We start from the raw sequence: 16,233 nt of genomic DNA, 5'->3' as shown, positions 1-16,233 counted from the left end.
TTGTGATGATTGATAAGAACAACCTAAGTAGTTGGTGTTTGGTAAGTGGTAGATTTCAGAATCTTATGGTATTGTGTGAATTTTTAACAAAGTAAATCGATAATGTGATTGTTAATGTAATTGTTAATATCATGATAAATTATTGTCATTAATCATTAGATCTGAGGGAGAATTGAGAACTCATGTGGTTCAATTCTCTGAGTTTGCTTTGAAAATCCCCAGAATGACAGTTATTCAAGCAAAGTCATATAACTGGTTCAGATTTAGATTAAACTAGCCTTTATTGACCCACCCATTGTTCTTATACATTCATATAACAATGCCAAGAATAATAACAAACATTTGTGACTAAGGGCCAAGCACTGGACTTTACACTTTACTGGCATTTCTGTTCATACCAGAATGCTTGGGAATATATTTTGTTATTATTTCCATTTTACATATTAGGAAAGTTGAGGATATGAGAATTAGGCATTTATTCAAGGTCATGATGGACTAAGAGGTCAAAACCAGGGGCTCTCTACCCTCTAACCCATGTTCCTGCGGGCTACCTCTCTTTTTGAATACTTCTAAAACTTTCTTATGAAATGCTCCTCAAATTTTCCACCTGGGTGAGAGTACTGTGGAATACAGCATGCATGGTGAAGTGAAAAATCTCTCAGGCCCTGGACTCACACCATTTGATTGAAATATCATTGCGTTCATCCATTCAGTAGCTGCATGACTTTCAGAAGTTCACTAACCTCTCCGTATCTAGATCTGGGAATAATCCTAAACCCTCTGTTGTTCTAAGACTTGAATGAGTTAACACATGAAAGTCACCTTAAAAAGAATCCCTGGTGGTGGGAGGTACTCTTTATGAAAGGTACTCTGTAAATGAGCCACAGCTATAAATAAGAGCAGATGTGGAAGCTGAAGCTCAGAGTGGTCAATGGAAGAGCTAACTGAACTTAGGTCATCTAATTCCAGGTCTGATTTTCTTACCACTGTAGCAAACTGCTTTTTATTTTTATTTTTAATATAGAACGCCTCATGAATTTGCAAGTCATCCTTGCACAGAGGCCATGCTAATCTTCTCTGTATTGTTCAAATTGTAATATATGTGCTGCCGAAGCCAGCACAACAAACTGCTTTCTAACTGCCTAACCCAACTTTAAATACAGATCTACTTTCTCATCTATGATGGAGTCTTAGGTCATTTTGTCTAGGAATGTCCCAATCCAATTTGAACGTGCTTCCTGTGAGTTCCATTTTGAATGTCCTTTCCAGTTGGGCAGACCTCTGATATGAGGACCTCTTTCCTTACCTAGTCATGTCCAGCAGAGGATGTACCCTGTTCTACTTGCCTTTTTCTCTGAGTCTGGGAAGCTTCCTTTTAAACAACTTTTTTGAGATATAATTTAGATGCCCTAAAGTCCATCCTCCACTGGGTTTAACTACAATTCAGTGGACTTTAGGGTACTTACAGTTGTACAACCATCACCACAATCTAATTTTAGAACATTTCCATCAACCTAAAAAGAAATTCCAATCCCATTTACAGTCACTCCCTATTTCCACCCTCAGCCCTACATGATCACTGTTTCTGTCTCTACAGATTTACCTTTTCTGGACATTTTATGTACATGGATCAATTGACATGTGTTCTTTTATGCCTTGTTTTTTTCACTGAGCACAATGTATTTAAAGTCCACCATGTTTTCATGTGTATCACTATTTCCATTCTTCTCTATTGCCCAATAGGATTCGATTGAGTGGACACGCATTTTTTTAATTCATTCTGAAGGTTATTTCTACTTTTTTTCTCTTGCGAACAATGCAGCTGTGAACATCTGTGTACAGGTCTTTGTGTAGATATATATTTTTATCTCTCCTGACTAGATAGCTAGAAGTGGAATTGTTGTGTTGAAATTGAGGATGAAGGACTTAAAGTTTCCCTGGATTAGGATGAAACTGTGCTGTACCAACAAGGTTAAAGAGGGAAACAAAGCAACCAGTTTCTGAGCTTGCCCTGCACAACAGCAGGAGAACTGCTGATAAGAGAGTAGTTTGCTGCCAGCCCCTGGTCTGACTAAGCACCTTGCAGGAGCACTGAGAAGCTAAAATGGCTGATTGTAAGCATCATATGTCACAGACTAAAGATCTACCGAATGCAACCCATAGAATTCACCCTGAATTTGCACAGGTAGCCCATGAACTAATATGAAAGACACTTGCCCCTCCGCAGGGGACTCTTAGAAGTTCAGCTCCCAAGGCCACATGCTCCCCGCCCTGTCTTATTCTCACAATGTGCTTTGGAAAAATATTTAGAACTGCATGTAGGCAAGCTAATCTGAACCAGTAGAAAGAATAACTTGTTAGCAGAAGATTTAGGTCCTCTACCAAAACTGCTCCTTCCATCCCAGATAAGGAAGGAACTGAGGTTTTCTTAGATTCCTCAGGAATGTTGCATTCAGCACATCTGCTACAGAGAGGTGCCCAGTGTTCTGTGGTCATCCATCACCTGACCCTGAGACCCTGAGATCACTCCTGAGACCCCTCCCAACTCCATTTGCCCTATATAAGTCATTTCCAAATCGATTCCCTTTAAGTTGAGTCTTTTTAGGATGGTAGTCCACTATCTTCCTATATACTAGCTTATTGCTTATTAAAGTTCTTTCTCTACCACTGTTTGGCCTTTTATTTTTCAGTGAGTAGATTGAGCCCTTGCTCAGCATCAGCATCACATAGTACCTTTGTATTTAACTTTTTAAGAAACTGCAAAGCAGTTTTCTAAAGTGGTAGTACCATTTTACATTTCCATCAACAATATATGATGGTTTCAATTTCTCTGTGTCATCACCAACGTTAGTATTGTCTGTTTCATAGCCATTTCAGTGGGTGGGAAATAGTGAGGGGTGGGCATTTTTACAAAGGTTTTGATCTAAACTAGAATATAGATGAGTCTCAGCATCTTTATTTCATTTTAACCTTTTTCCTGCTTGAGATGCTTAAGAGGGTTCAAGACCCACCTGGACCAGTTGATCCCACTTTTAAGCAGGATTCCAATAATGTTCTTAAAAGTGTGCGCATGCAAACATGCATCCATAGCAAGTGCTTTTCCAGTTGAGGCACAAATCCAGTGCTTTTCCTTTTTTGTTTTAATAGAATATTTAATTAAATTCTTTAGTAAATTCAAGTAAAGCATTAATTTTAGCTTATGGAAATTATTTTCATAGTTCTCAATACTTGATTTAGATGCTCACTAATAAAGAGCCTTGGAATTAATGGAAGAATGGAAGTCTATGAGATTGGGTAACACTCATTTGTAGGAAACGAGGAGAGGAATGGGATTTTTGGATCAGTCAGTGGCCCTCCCAGCAAGAAATGAGTCACATTTTCTCAGTTCATCTTTCTCTAACATAGTTTTACCAAATGACATTCAAATTGTTAACATGAGGGTTTTTTTTCCAGCAAGAATTACAAATTGAGGAGCCCAGTTTGTCTCTATATTGTATGCACTTACACCACACAAACCTGGCCTCCCCACCCCTGGGGAAATGTCATAACTCTACTGTCAATTCATCAAAGCTGCTCAATGCGAGCTGCCATGGGGCACAGGAGAGAAGTTAAAGTTGTGGCCCTACACTTAAGCACTAACACTTTAGGTGGGAAGACATGAGTTAGGGCGTAAATCACAATGATTTCAAATCATTTGCCAAATTGAATATACTCTAGGTACACAGGGTAGGCTCGAGGAGGTGAGAGTTAGAATTCTGAGGGACAGCTTAATGGCTTAAACAGGTGATAATGCAGATTTGAAAAACTTCCTAGAAGTCCTATGAATGTAGAATTTGAAGGAGCCTAAGATATCCTGACATCTGGCTGAGCAGACATCATGTTTTCTGCTATAAGTTTGAAAAATAGCAAATGTCTCAGCAATGGGAGGAAAGGAAATTTGAACAGAGGAAGTAGGTGGGCATTATTATCTCTATGCTTGTCTTACGTAGTTGAAAGAGAAGGGAGGGAGAAGTCTTATTCCAGACACCTTCAATTATGAGTTGCTTCTCTCTATGGCTGGACATTTGTCCCTTAAATGAGACATTGAGCATACTTCCCCGATTACCTGCAACCCAGTCTCTATTTAAACAAAAAGAATGTTTTGTTTTGGGACTATGACAGAGGTTGATAAACTTCTGACGATTATGTCAATTAACAATAAAACAAACCAAACAGAAAAATTCAAGCTCTCACTCCTCTAAAGTGAATCCTTTGCATGATCCAAAATTCACAGAAATAATTTCATTTGTTTTTTTAAAAAGTCTTGATTACTGGTGGGTCTCAGTTCAGTTATACCTGAAAGCATGTTTTAGGAGAGGATGAGAAAGTTCTGCAGTAGTTAAATTTAATATGCTCTATGCTGTCATTTTGTTTTAAATATATTTAAAATGTACTTGTTTTTCTCATAGACTCCTTAGGTCAAAGCACACACTTTAAAATTCTATCTACAGAATTGTTATAAACTCACCATAAAATTTTAGGCAAACGTTTATTAATTTCATAAAATAGCAAAAAGTTCATATTCCTTTAGACATTGGTAATATCTATATCATATATAGAACCTTAAGTAAATGTGAAGATGAGAAAAACGTATCTTTGAGAGAAGTAATTTCTCCTAAGATCAGACAGCTAGTTAGAGGCAGAGCCTAGACGCAAGATGAGGTCTGTCTTCTCCAAATCACAATATTTTGCCTCGTTTATTCCCAAATTAAAATATCCTCATAATCTAAAAATTTGGCTATGCACCTGTGTGTATGGAAATAGGAAAAAATTAGCAAAAAGCATTTTCCAAACATTACTTATAACATATTCTCACAGAAAGCCCACCATTTATAGTTGATTTATTTTTAGCTTTAGTTTTATCTAAATTGTTATTATTCAAAATGAGTCAAAGCAAGGAATAACATAAAATATTGAAATTGATTATATACGGCCAGTAGGGTTATGAATTTTAAAAAACATACTTTTTTTCTATTTTCCAAATTTCTGCAATTGTTTTTTTTAAAAATAACTGTCATAATTTAGTTGCCTGTTATAAGCTAGTATACCATGTATCTTTTCACTCCTATGCCATTAATGCCTGACACAGGGTTGGTACTAAAAGAAAACATGTTGACAAAATGAATGGATGAAAGCAATGAATGAGCTGTGCTAACTTTCTTACATGAAATGTTTGTTTCCTTAATCATCATTTAACATGAAGAGACTGCAGCTCAGAATGGTTGAGTAAACTGTCTAAAATCAAATGGCTAGTAAGTAAAGAATTGACATTTAAAACCATTCTGTCCCATTATTATGATGATGGAGGTATTTATTTTTACATCAGAAACTCAATATATTTGAAAGTTTAACGTGAACTCTTCAGGCAGGTGGGTCATATTGATCAGAAACAAAGTGTGAGGGTGTTTGGTAAACTGATGGGTAGTTTAGATTTTACTCCGGTGGATGCCCAGAGCCATGCCTCTCTCCCTCCCTACCACAGGAACAGCACAGCAGACGGAAGGAGAAGGCTCTGGAAACTTCTTCTCCTGTGAACCTGGGAAGTATATACCTGGATGAGTCCTAACTTCTCTGCTTACTTTCTTAACTATCAAAATGTGTGCAGTTGTTTTTGAAAATTAAAAAAGGAAGAAGAAAACGATTGACAAGTTTTTCCCTTCTCCAAACCAGAATTTTTCTATAGCAGAGAAAGGCTGACAGACTAGCAGGCTTCCAAATACTGTCTTCCTAATTTATTGCACCGTGTTCTGGGCTCTCACTGGCTCTTTCACTGAGGCCTAAGAACAAGCCCCAGATGGCTCCTCTAAAACTAACCTCTGGGCTCCAGGCCTTGGCCAGTCCATCAGGCCTTTCACTCCTATTAATAGATCTTTTACCTGAGTCCCAGAAGTCAGGGATGGAAATATGTTTGTTTCATTGGTTCCTACATTGCCAAGAGATAAATCATTGAAGACCATTGGAAAGATTTAAACCAAGCGGCATCTTCTCCCAAAGATGGCAATTCCTGGCTGCTTAGACTTGTGCTAGCTCCTGTGTCCTGCAGTGTGAAGCAGGGCTCTGAAAGAGAGTCACCAGACTACATTTTAAATTCTTTCATTCTCATTCTTCTTTCAAGCTTCTCTTTTCTTTTTTTTTTCTTTAGAGTTTCTGCTGCTTTTTAAAAAATATTTATTTATTTTCAGAAGTACATCATAATATATTTCGAATTCTGTGTAGATTACATCATGTTCACCACCCGAAAACTAATTATAGTCCATCCCTTCACATGTAAGGCTAATCACCCCTTTTGCCCTCTCTCCTCCCCCCTTCCCCTATGGTAACCACCAATCCAATCTCCAATCCTATGTGTTTGTTTGTCATTGTTTTTATCTTCTACTTATGAGTGAGATCATATGGTATTTGACTTTCTCCCTCTGACTTATTTCACTCAGCATAATACCCTCAAGGTCCATCCCTGTTGTCACAAATGGCTGGATTTCATCATTTCTTATGGCTGAGTAGTAGTCCATCGTGCATAAATACCACATTTTCTTTATCCATTCGTCCCTTGATGGGCATCTAGGTTGCTTCCAAGTACACTCTTTGACACCAGTCTGAGCAGCATATTTTTAAGTACCATGTCTGACCGGGCAAGGGAAACAAAAGGAAAAATGAACAAATGGGACTACATCAAACTAAAAAGCTTCTTCACAGCAAAGGAAACCATCAACCAAACAAAAAGGCGACAGAACAATTGGGAGAAGATATTTGCAAACCATATATCAGATGAGGGGTTAATATCCAAAATATACAAAGAACTCATACAGCTCAATAACAAAAAAACCAACAACCCGATTAAAAAATGCGCAAAAGATCTAAACAGAGATTTCTCCAAAGAAGATATATGGATGGCCAACAGGCACATGAAAAGATGCTCAACATCATTAGCTATCAGGGAAATGCAAATCAACACTACAATGAGGTATCATCTCACTCCAGTCGGAATGGCTATAATTAACAAGACAGGAAACAAGTGTTGGAGAGGATGCGGAGAGAAGGGAACCCTCATACACTGCTGGTGGGAGTGCAAACTGGTGCAGCCACTATGGAAAGCAGTATGGAGCATCCTCAGAAAATTAAGGATAGATCTACCATATGATCCAGCTATTCCGCTGCTGGGTATTTATCCAAAGAACTTGAAAACACAAAGGCATAACGATACTTGCACCCCTATGTTCATTGCAGCATTATACACCATAGCCAAGACTTGCAAGCTTCTCTTATTTTCCTCTACTACTTCCTCCTTTCCAACCTTATTTTCACCATGATAATGCTAACACTTTTGAGTTATTTGCTCTGCAGTGCACAGATTTTATAGGAAATAAATATCATATTATAATATTCATGATAACGATTTTCGTTTATCAAGTACCACCAATCCTGTAAAGAATCTCCATTTTAGGTTACTGTATATGTAGAGAGATGATTAAGCTAACTGTTGGTCTCATATCATATATCTGTATATATGTGTATATGTGTGTACACATATATATTGTATTTATAGGAAACATTAATCAAATAAATGTATGCAAAATTTTCTTGTAATAAAAAAATCTATTATATAGATGATTATACTGTATCTAAGAGAGAGTAACTGACTTACCCACTTAGTACACGGCTACGTATGTGGCAGATCCAGAATATGAACCTTGCTCCATTATCAAACCCATGCTTTTTTCTTTTTAAAAAAAAGCCAAATTCTCTGTTATTAAAATTTGTAATCATGGCTCTTGCTCTAGCCGTGGACATGGCTCTTAGTATTTTATTAATCTTTTGAACCTGACTATGGCTTGCAGCAAGGAGAATCACCTGGTGTACTGGAAAGAGCAAGACAAAGGGACGTTGTGGGTATATGCATTTTAACCCTGTCAGTTCCCATTAAAATGCCAGTGGAATAAAAACAATACAAAAAAAACACTTGTATCAACATGGGAATTATAGAAGGATTACATTCAAAGCAAGAACAAACAAAAGTCAACCAAGCAAACACAGAACACATGTTCCAGCCAGATAAAATGATTTGGAAATTTGCCATCTTTTCTATGCTTTAAAACATATTATATTATATGAGAATTATCCATTTCTTGAAGATTTGAGCTTTTTCTTGTAGTGTCAGGTAAAGAGCTTTGTACGATTAACTCAGCAATTTTTGAACTTTTTGATTACACATTCATAGTAAAGAATTTTAGAGCATTTATCCCAACAGATTCATACAGTATATGAATTTTAGACCAAGTTCTCACTCGCGTTCCTGCTAGTGATAAGAACACTCACATTGAGCACATATTAAATATTAATAAAGCATATTTTATTCCCTGTTATTTTACATACAAAACATATTATAGTAGATCTAATATTTTCTCCCCACATCCTATTGATTTACCTTGTACATCCATATATTATTTGTATACTAATGCCACCTTACACTTAGGTAATCTGATTTTTTCCTCCACTAATTATCATAACCCTGCCTTACCATCACTTAGTTGCAGCAAAACCCACGCCAGATCAAGGTAATTGAATAGTCATACTTGAGGATGCTAGTCCATCCAGAGGGTTTGATGTAGGGAAATGGTTTATATGGAGTGACATCTTCCTACTACCTAGGGCTTCCCCACTGCCTTCCAAGGACCAAGTTATTAAAAGCCTCTTCCTTTCTCTCTGAGTTTCTTAAGGCTAAAGGAAAGCACTGATTTGAATACTAATTGTCTGGTTTCCTAGTTTGTCTCAGGAATTTGTTGTAAATGATGCAATGAATAAACACACTAAAGAAAAGCATGATTTCTTTTGTAGGTTCATACAGCAGACCATAAAAAATATATCTACTTGGCTGGCAGTAACATCTATCAAAGTTTTTCAACAGCCCCATCTTTTTTACATTCCTTCACTGCCACCGGCAGCTGCCTCTACATATGTTCCTTGATTTTATGGGTGCATTACGACAGCATCAAAGCTGTTGTAACATTGCAGGCACGTTTTTATGGGGAGCGATTCCAGCACTATGCCATCCGGCCGGCCCACCCTGGCCTTCTGTTGCTGGAATGGAATGGCAAAGGCATTTAGTGAAGCGGGTAGAGAGTAAGATAGAGAGCGAATGGCCCAAGATGGATATCGCCTATCCTCCCTGCTAGAGCAGGCTTGGAGGTTATCTCTCTTACCAGCTCAGCAGGGCAATCAACATCCCTAGAGGTGGCCAGGAGGGCAAAGCATCGGAGCATCCTCATTTCTGTGAGGAAATAGGCCATGAAGAAGCGATTTATAACCTCCATAATGACAGCATGATGTGTATATGTGGCTAAATGAGAGTGTTTGTGTTCCAGTAGGGTAGTCAGAAAGATTATATCATTATTATAGTCGCATGTAATAATTATGTAATTATGTCATTAACATTGAACGTTTAGGCTGTATCTACAAGAAGGATGCATCTCTAACAATACTGCATCTGGGGGCCCCATTTTTCTTTTTAGATCTAGATAGCAGATGAGCAGATGGTGTGTGGGTAGCCTTGTTGGCCCCCAGATGTCCTTAAGGTCCCCAGACACCATCCCCTTCCCCCAAGACTTGTCTCTGCTCTCTGTGCAGGATGCAGACTTGAACACATCTCACCTGTGTCTCACAGTAAAGAAGTGCCAGGCACTGAGACTAGGGAGGAAGGATGCAAGGATGTGTGTGAAAGAGGAAACGGAGACTTCCCTCTTGGCTTGGGAGATAGTAGCTCATGTTACCACCTTTAACACTCTGAACAAGGACTCTTTTAAAAGAAGAAGTGAGGGAGACTCTTACATTCTTGGGGAAGTTCCACTTTAATGCAAAATTCTGGGTCTGGGTTTTAGTCTGTACTGGTTCCAAAGTAGTGAAAGCCAATGTCCTCAAAGTGATCTTATGTTTCGGTTAACCAGATGTTAACTAACCACTATGAGCATTAACTAGACATTCACTGATTGATTTTAATTTTGAGGTAGTACACATTCAGGCATGTTTTCATATTCAGCTTCTACTGTTCCAGGCTTTATGCTAAGTTGCTGCCTGACAATTGCTGACTTCTTGATGCTAATCCATCTTGAATATCTTTGACAGAAAAGAAATACAGCATTTGTTGGTGCCAAAAGGGACCTCAGAAATTAGCCAGTGCACCCTCACTCCATCTTACATCTTATGCTGAGACATAGAGAGAGGCAGAGGTGATCTGTTCAGGGTACAAAGCAGAGGAGAACGGGGCACAAGTGAAATCTTCTGATACCTTTTCCACTGTCTGTTTTCAGAGTTGCTTTCAACTTTAGGCTTGGATGTCACAGTGTCCTTATCTTATAGATTGTCACTTCTGATTTGCCTTTGATGCACTCAGACAGTGCTTCTCAAAAGGATGTATATTTTGGGTATATTTTTCCAGGGGCCATGATGGATTGGCCCTGAGCCCACTGTAATTAACCTCCCTATACGTCTGTTGAGCGGGACCGCACCTCCTCAAATGTGTACCCCTGGATAGCGACTCCATGTGCTCTTTCTGTCTTTTCTTTGTACAGAATACTCAACATTCTTCCCAATGGTCCAAACACTTACTAACTGGCTTCATCCCTGTGAATTTCTCTGCTGACATTTTAAACTAAAAAAATCATAGAATCACTGGTATCCTGTTTTATCACTGTTATGACTCTCTTGGTCTCTTTTTGAACATTAGTATACAAAACACTCAGAATGTATATTGTCTTGGCATTATTGTTTTATTTTTTGTAAATTCTTTACTTCATAGGGGAATCTTCTGGATTTTTCTTTGTATTTCATAAATTCATGCTAGGCATCATCTTTTAATAACACCCATTCCTCTTACTATCTCCTCAGTAAACCCCCAAATTAGCAGATTACACTGGTCTACATTTTCTAATAAAATTCCGCAGAAGCAAAAGGTAAAAGAAACTATTTTTGAATTTGTAAAAATAAGGATAACTCAAGAAACAGGCTCTGAATGAGACACTTTACAAATAACGCTTCTAATCTTTACAGTAAATTTTCAAATTGAGTGTTATTTGGTATTTCACAAATGAGGAAAATGAGACTCAGAACACCTGAGTTACTTGTACAACTTTTCATAAATAAGCAATAACACAGCCAGGATTCCTCCATCCAGCTTCAAAGTCCATACGCTTTCTAGTGCACCACGTGGCCAGGCTGCATGCTGAGCACATTCACACCATTTCTCTCGTTTAATCCTCCCAATAACTCTCTGGGACAGGTGTTTTAAGTCCATTTTACAGATAAGGAAACTGAGGCTGAGAGAGGTTAAATAATATTTCTAAGGTCGCTCAGCAAGCAAGTCACAGGGCCGAGGTTCAAATTCAAGTCGGAGTGACATCAGAGTCCATGCTCTTACATAACCATCTGCCATTTAAGTGACTTGTGTTTATGGGGATCATACTGCCAGTCTCTATTATTTGTTTTGGGATTAAACCATACTATTATTATTTTTTTTTAATTTCAAAGGGAGTTAGCTATGTAGATACTTTTCAAGTTATTTCTCTGATCTCCCTGCGTGGTGGGAAATAAATGAAGAACTGAGGAAGGATATGGAGTTGTCTAGCCAGAAGAAGTGGCAAACAAAAGAAAACGTGACTGAGGTTTCCAAATTTTTCCAAGGGTTGCCATATGGAGAAAGGATTAACTTTTCTTCTAAATGACTTAATAGATTAGATTTATGACAAAGATGAACATAAGCTACAGGGAAAATATTTTGGATGGGTATAAAGAAAAGCTATCTAAAAGTCAGTGCAGTCTAAACACAGTATAGGCTGTCTTGAAGTGTGGCATCGTGGCAATGTTCAGGAGAAGCAGGGGACCACTTGGCAAGGCTGTGTAGCAGGGCTCTGATGACATTTAAGGTCCTTGAGATTGGATGATTTTCTGACATGGCTTTGCGGTCCTGCGTACTCATCACTGGATGCTTGCCCGCTATTTCTGCAGAATCTGGGCTGTGTTCCCTAACAGTTGGCACAAGTGGCTTAGAAAAACGGAGAGCCAGTCTTCATCAACCCTGGGAGTGGCGGTCCACACCTCAGAGGAATGAAGCACCTCAGTGCCAAGTGTCATCAACGGGCCTCTGTCAAAGTTCTAGACAAAAAGGGGGATACAATTCACAGCACACCTTTTCATTTGTGTTTTCCTGTGTCTTCATGTCTCAGTAATCAGAAAAAAAGGAAAAAAGACACTCCTTAGGTATTGTTTTGAAAGGGCACAGTGTAGCTAAAACCTCACGTTTTGAGTAAAGTTACCATTTGCGGCACTAAATAGTTTTTTGTTTGAATGGCAATCACAAAATTATTATATATAACAATGATAATAATGATAAGATTATAGTGATAATTTATTGGGAGGCTACAGTATTTTATTTATTTATTTATTGAGGAAGATTAGCCCTGAGCTAACATATGCTCCCAATCCTCCTCTTTTTGCTGAGGAAGACTGGCCCTGAGCTAACATCTGTGCCCATCTTCCTCTACTTGATATGTGGGACGCCTGCCACAGAATGCCTTAATAAGTGGTGCACAGGTCAGTGCCCAGGATCCAAAAGGCACACCTCAGGCTGCAGAAGCAGAGCACGGGGACCTAACCACTATGCCACTGGGCCGGCCCTAGGAGGTTACTGTAATTTAGATGAGCAAAGTAAGGTGTAAAAAGCTTATGCAACAAAGTCCCACAGCTATGAGATGGCAGAATTAGGGTTCAAATCCGAGTCCATCTGATAATATCAGAGCTTGTGTTCTTATTTTATTTTTTGCTGGTAATTGCCATCACCTAATGATATTTCTTGCCGCTTATTTAATAGGGTTTATTAATATTTCCCTATTGCTGGATTATATATTTTTGGATGAGATGCTGAAAAGGAGCCACAGTAAGTCTCTTCTGGGTGTGTTTTGCAACCATGTGGACTGTCCGTCTATAAATAAGGCAGTGGGAAGAACACTGCTTTTGGTCTAGTTACACTGTTTTCTTCTCACCTTAATGTCTTTGTCTTTAAACTAAAAGGTTGCTTTTTGTGTCCCTCAAAGCAGAGCCTGAGACAGGTACTTGGGTAGATGCATTTTTTTAGGAGGTGAACTTAGGAAGCAGATATGAAGGAGCAAGGAAGGAAGAAAAGCCAATTCAAGAGAACATTACTGAGGTCACTGCTGTAGGCAACAGGGTTCAATTCTTCTGGGACTCCTGAGCAGCATACCAAATGTGGCCCAGAATCACCCACCTGAAAGATGAGAGACTGGAGCACTTATCCACCCAATGCTATCCCCTATTCGTTGAGGGCTGCACCCAACGGCACTACATGTGTGATGCTCAGTGAGCTGACGCTGAAGCAGGCTGTGGAAAGGTGAGGCTCATTCTCAAGGTGGGAAGTTAGTGCAAAGGAAGCGTAAACTTGCACAGAGCTATCCACCATTCGCAGCTGAAATCACAGGAGGCTGAGGGGATGTGATGTTTGCTACACGGAATTAGAATAGGTGATCCTTAAGATATCTTTCAACATAAAATTGCTAAGTCCATACAACTTTTGACCTGGAGTTATATGCAACCACTTAATCTAACTCCATTTTTCTTTTAAAGATTGGCACCTGAGCTAACAGCTGTTGCCAATCCTTTTTTTTTTTTTCTGCTTTATCTCCCCAAATCCTCCCCCGTACATAGTTGTATATCTTAGTGGCAGGCCCTTCTAGTTGTGGCATGTGGGACACTGCCTCAACGTGGCCTGACGAGTGGCACCATGTCCGCGCCCAGGATCCGAACCAGTGAAACCCTGGGCCGCAGCAGCGGAGCGCGCGAACTTAACCACTCAGCCACGGGGCCGGCCCCTCTAACTCCATTCTTCAGCAGGGCAAGCTGAGGTTCAAAAAGAGAAATGATTTATCCAAGTCTCACAGTGAATTAGTGGATTCACTGAACCTCAAGTTCACATCCTCTAAGTTCTGGTCACTGCACTTCTTGGCCCACTTCCTACTGATGCTAATTAATGCCTAATTAATGCTAGCTTCCCTTTTGTAGCCTGGAATCTGAAGATGCTTATCTCCGCTGGCTTAGTTGACCCTTTACAGAAGTTATCCCAACAGGGTTGCCTTATCCATTTTGGCTAATCCCACCTGAGACTCCAGGATAAGAGGGATCAGGATGCTAATTAGGGAGAGGCAGGCAGCTTCTTCTCCAGAACTGTGCTCATCTCTACCCCTTGTAATCCTCTCACACTGCCATTGCCAGTTGCATTTGCATACATCTATTGTGCACAGCAAAGGCTCAGAGAGCGATGAGGAGGGATTGCCAGAACATGAAATCCAATAAGGATACTGAGTTCCATCTTCTGAACTAAGGAGCATGGTAATTAAAGCAGTATTTACAATGCAATAAAGGCAGAGCTAATTAGTAGCAAATGAGATTGAGATGATGCTTTTTCCCAGTGAAACTAGGCTGGGATCAGCCTTCACTATAAATCCTCCAACTGTCTCCTTTGTTAATTATGATCTTCATAATTCCCTTCTTGGCAATATTTGCCTAATTTATTGCTACTCAATAGCAAAGAATTAATGGAAACTGAGGTAGGAGTGATAGAGAGAGCTCAAGGCAACTGTTTGGGTTGCTGGACCACTCACACAGAAATAAAGACCTGGAGGAGAAGGTGGCTATTGGTAATAACCTGAAGACAAAGTGAGGACATTCATCCGAATAAGCAACAAGACTTGATGCTTTGCTAAGGTGCACGGGGCTTTATCTTTGATAACTGCTTCCAGGCCACATACAGGTGTGGCACGTCGGGAGCTGTCTATTCTTCATCTTCATTATTACAATATATGCTGGGTTAGGGGCCTTTGTGCATGGCGCTGTGAATGATCAGTGCTGTCTCAGGAGAGTCACAATCACGTCCCTTTTCTCAAAAGGCTTGAAGTACAACTTATTAATCCAGAGCTCAGCAAATTTTTTCTGTAAAGACCCAGATAGTAAATATTTTAGGCTTTGCGAAGCAACATACAATCTTCGTCACATCTCCTCTCCTTTCTCCTCCTCTTTCTTCTTCTTAAGAACACTTTAAAAGTGTAAAAAGCATTCTTACCTCCTAGGTCATACAAAAACAGGGCATGGCTGAATGTGGCATGCAGGCGATCGTGTGCTGACCACTGCAATGCATTACATACTTATATACTCAGCCAAAAAATATCCCCATTGGTGCAGAGCTAGACAATCAAGCGGTGATATCCTATCCATCTACTCCTGTCCAGGATTAAATTTGAGGTTGAAATAAGATGTAGAATTAGGAGAGGGTGCAAGAGAGATAACTCTAGGACAGTGGTGAACAATATTACTTTTTATATGATGATCCTTTCTAGGTTGACCCTTATTTTTTTAAAAGTTGTATTTAAAATCAAGAAGTGTGATATCTGTAACTTTGATTAAGAATTCTTGTATTTCCCACATTTACTCTCTTTCCACCCATTATTTGTCATTTTGGCTAAATTTTTAGAAAATATCTGCCTAATATTAATTTCAATATCTGAGGCAGTGCTGGTTTTCAGTAACACCTTTTGTGTGAGAGGAGTTTGATGATTTGAGGGTCAAGGAAGTAATTTGGCATCACAGTTTAATCACAGACGTGGGTCCAAACAACAGTTCTATGGCAGTATTTCCCAACAAAGCATTGGTGTCTCCATATTTTGTGGGACAACTTCATGTATCACCTTTAGATTTCTGGTCTCCTCCAACTAAAGGACAGACCAACTCTCCAATCCACGTGACACTAGTAACACTTCTCACATCTCACACATATTCCCAAATCCCATCACTAACACCACTACCAGGGGAGTGGAGGGTGAGCAGTATACTCGTGGTTGAGAATCACTGCATTATCCAGTTCTTATGTGCTGGGGATGGAATGTGAAAGGATATCTCGTAGGTCATTAAGAACAGGGCTGCAGGGAGAAGACTTGAAAATGGTGGATGCAGAAGCTCTGTACTAATAACTTCTTCCCCCTCTTCAAACCCATTCTGTATTTACAGCTAGAAGAGAATATTCTTGCTGCACTCCTTCCTCAGGAGAAGAGTAGGGTCAATTTTCCTATGTCAGTGCACCTTATCATACATGCTGCCATACTCTAGGTGAGCAAGATTTGAAAAATCACATCACTGGTGGCC

The 16,233-nt window shown here is 39.3% G+C and overlaps 1 non-coding gene across 1 annotated transcript; it reads right to left on the bottom strand.

Moving 5' to 3' along the window:
- Window positions 1–1,014: 1,014 nt before the first annotated feature.
- LOC111776152 (U6 spliceosomal RNA) lies at window positions 1,015–1,121 on the bottom strand. Its single transcript, XR_002812106.1, has one exon. It is a non-coding gene; the product is annotated as a U6 spliceosomal RNA (small nuclear RNA).
- Window positions 1,122–16,233: the final 15,112 nt, after the last annotated feature.

This window comes from Equus caballus, chromosome 12 (genome assembly GCF_041296265.1).
Source record: "Equus caballus isolate H_3958 breed thoroughbred chromosome 12, TB-T2T, whole genome shotgun sequence".
NCBI classification, from domain to species: domain Eukaryota; kingdom Metazoa; phylum Chordata; class Mammalia; order Perissodactyla; family Equidae; genus Equus; species Equus caballus.
This window is presented reverse-complemented; position numbering and strand designations above follow the sequence as displayed.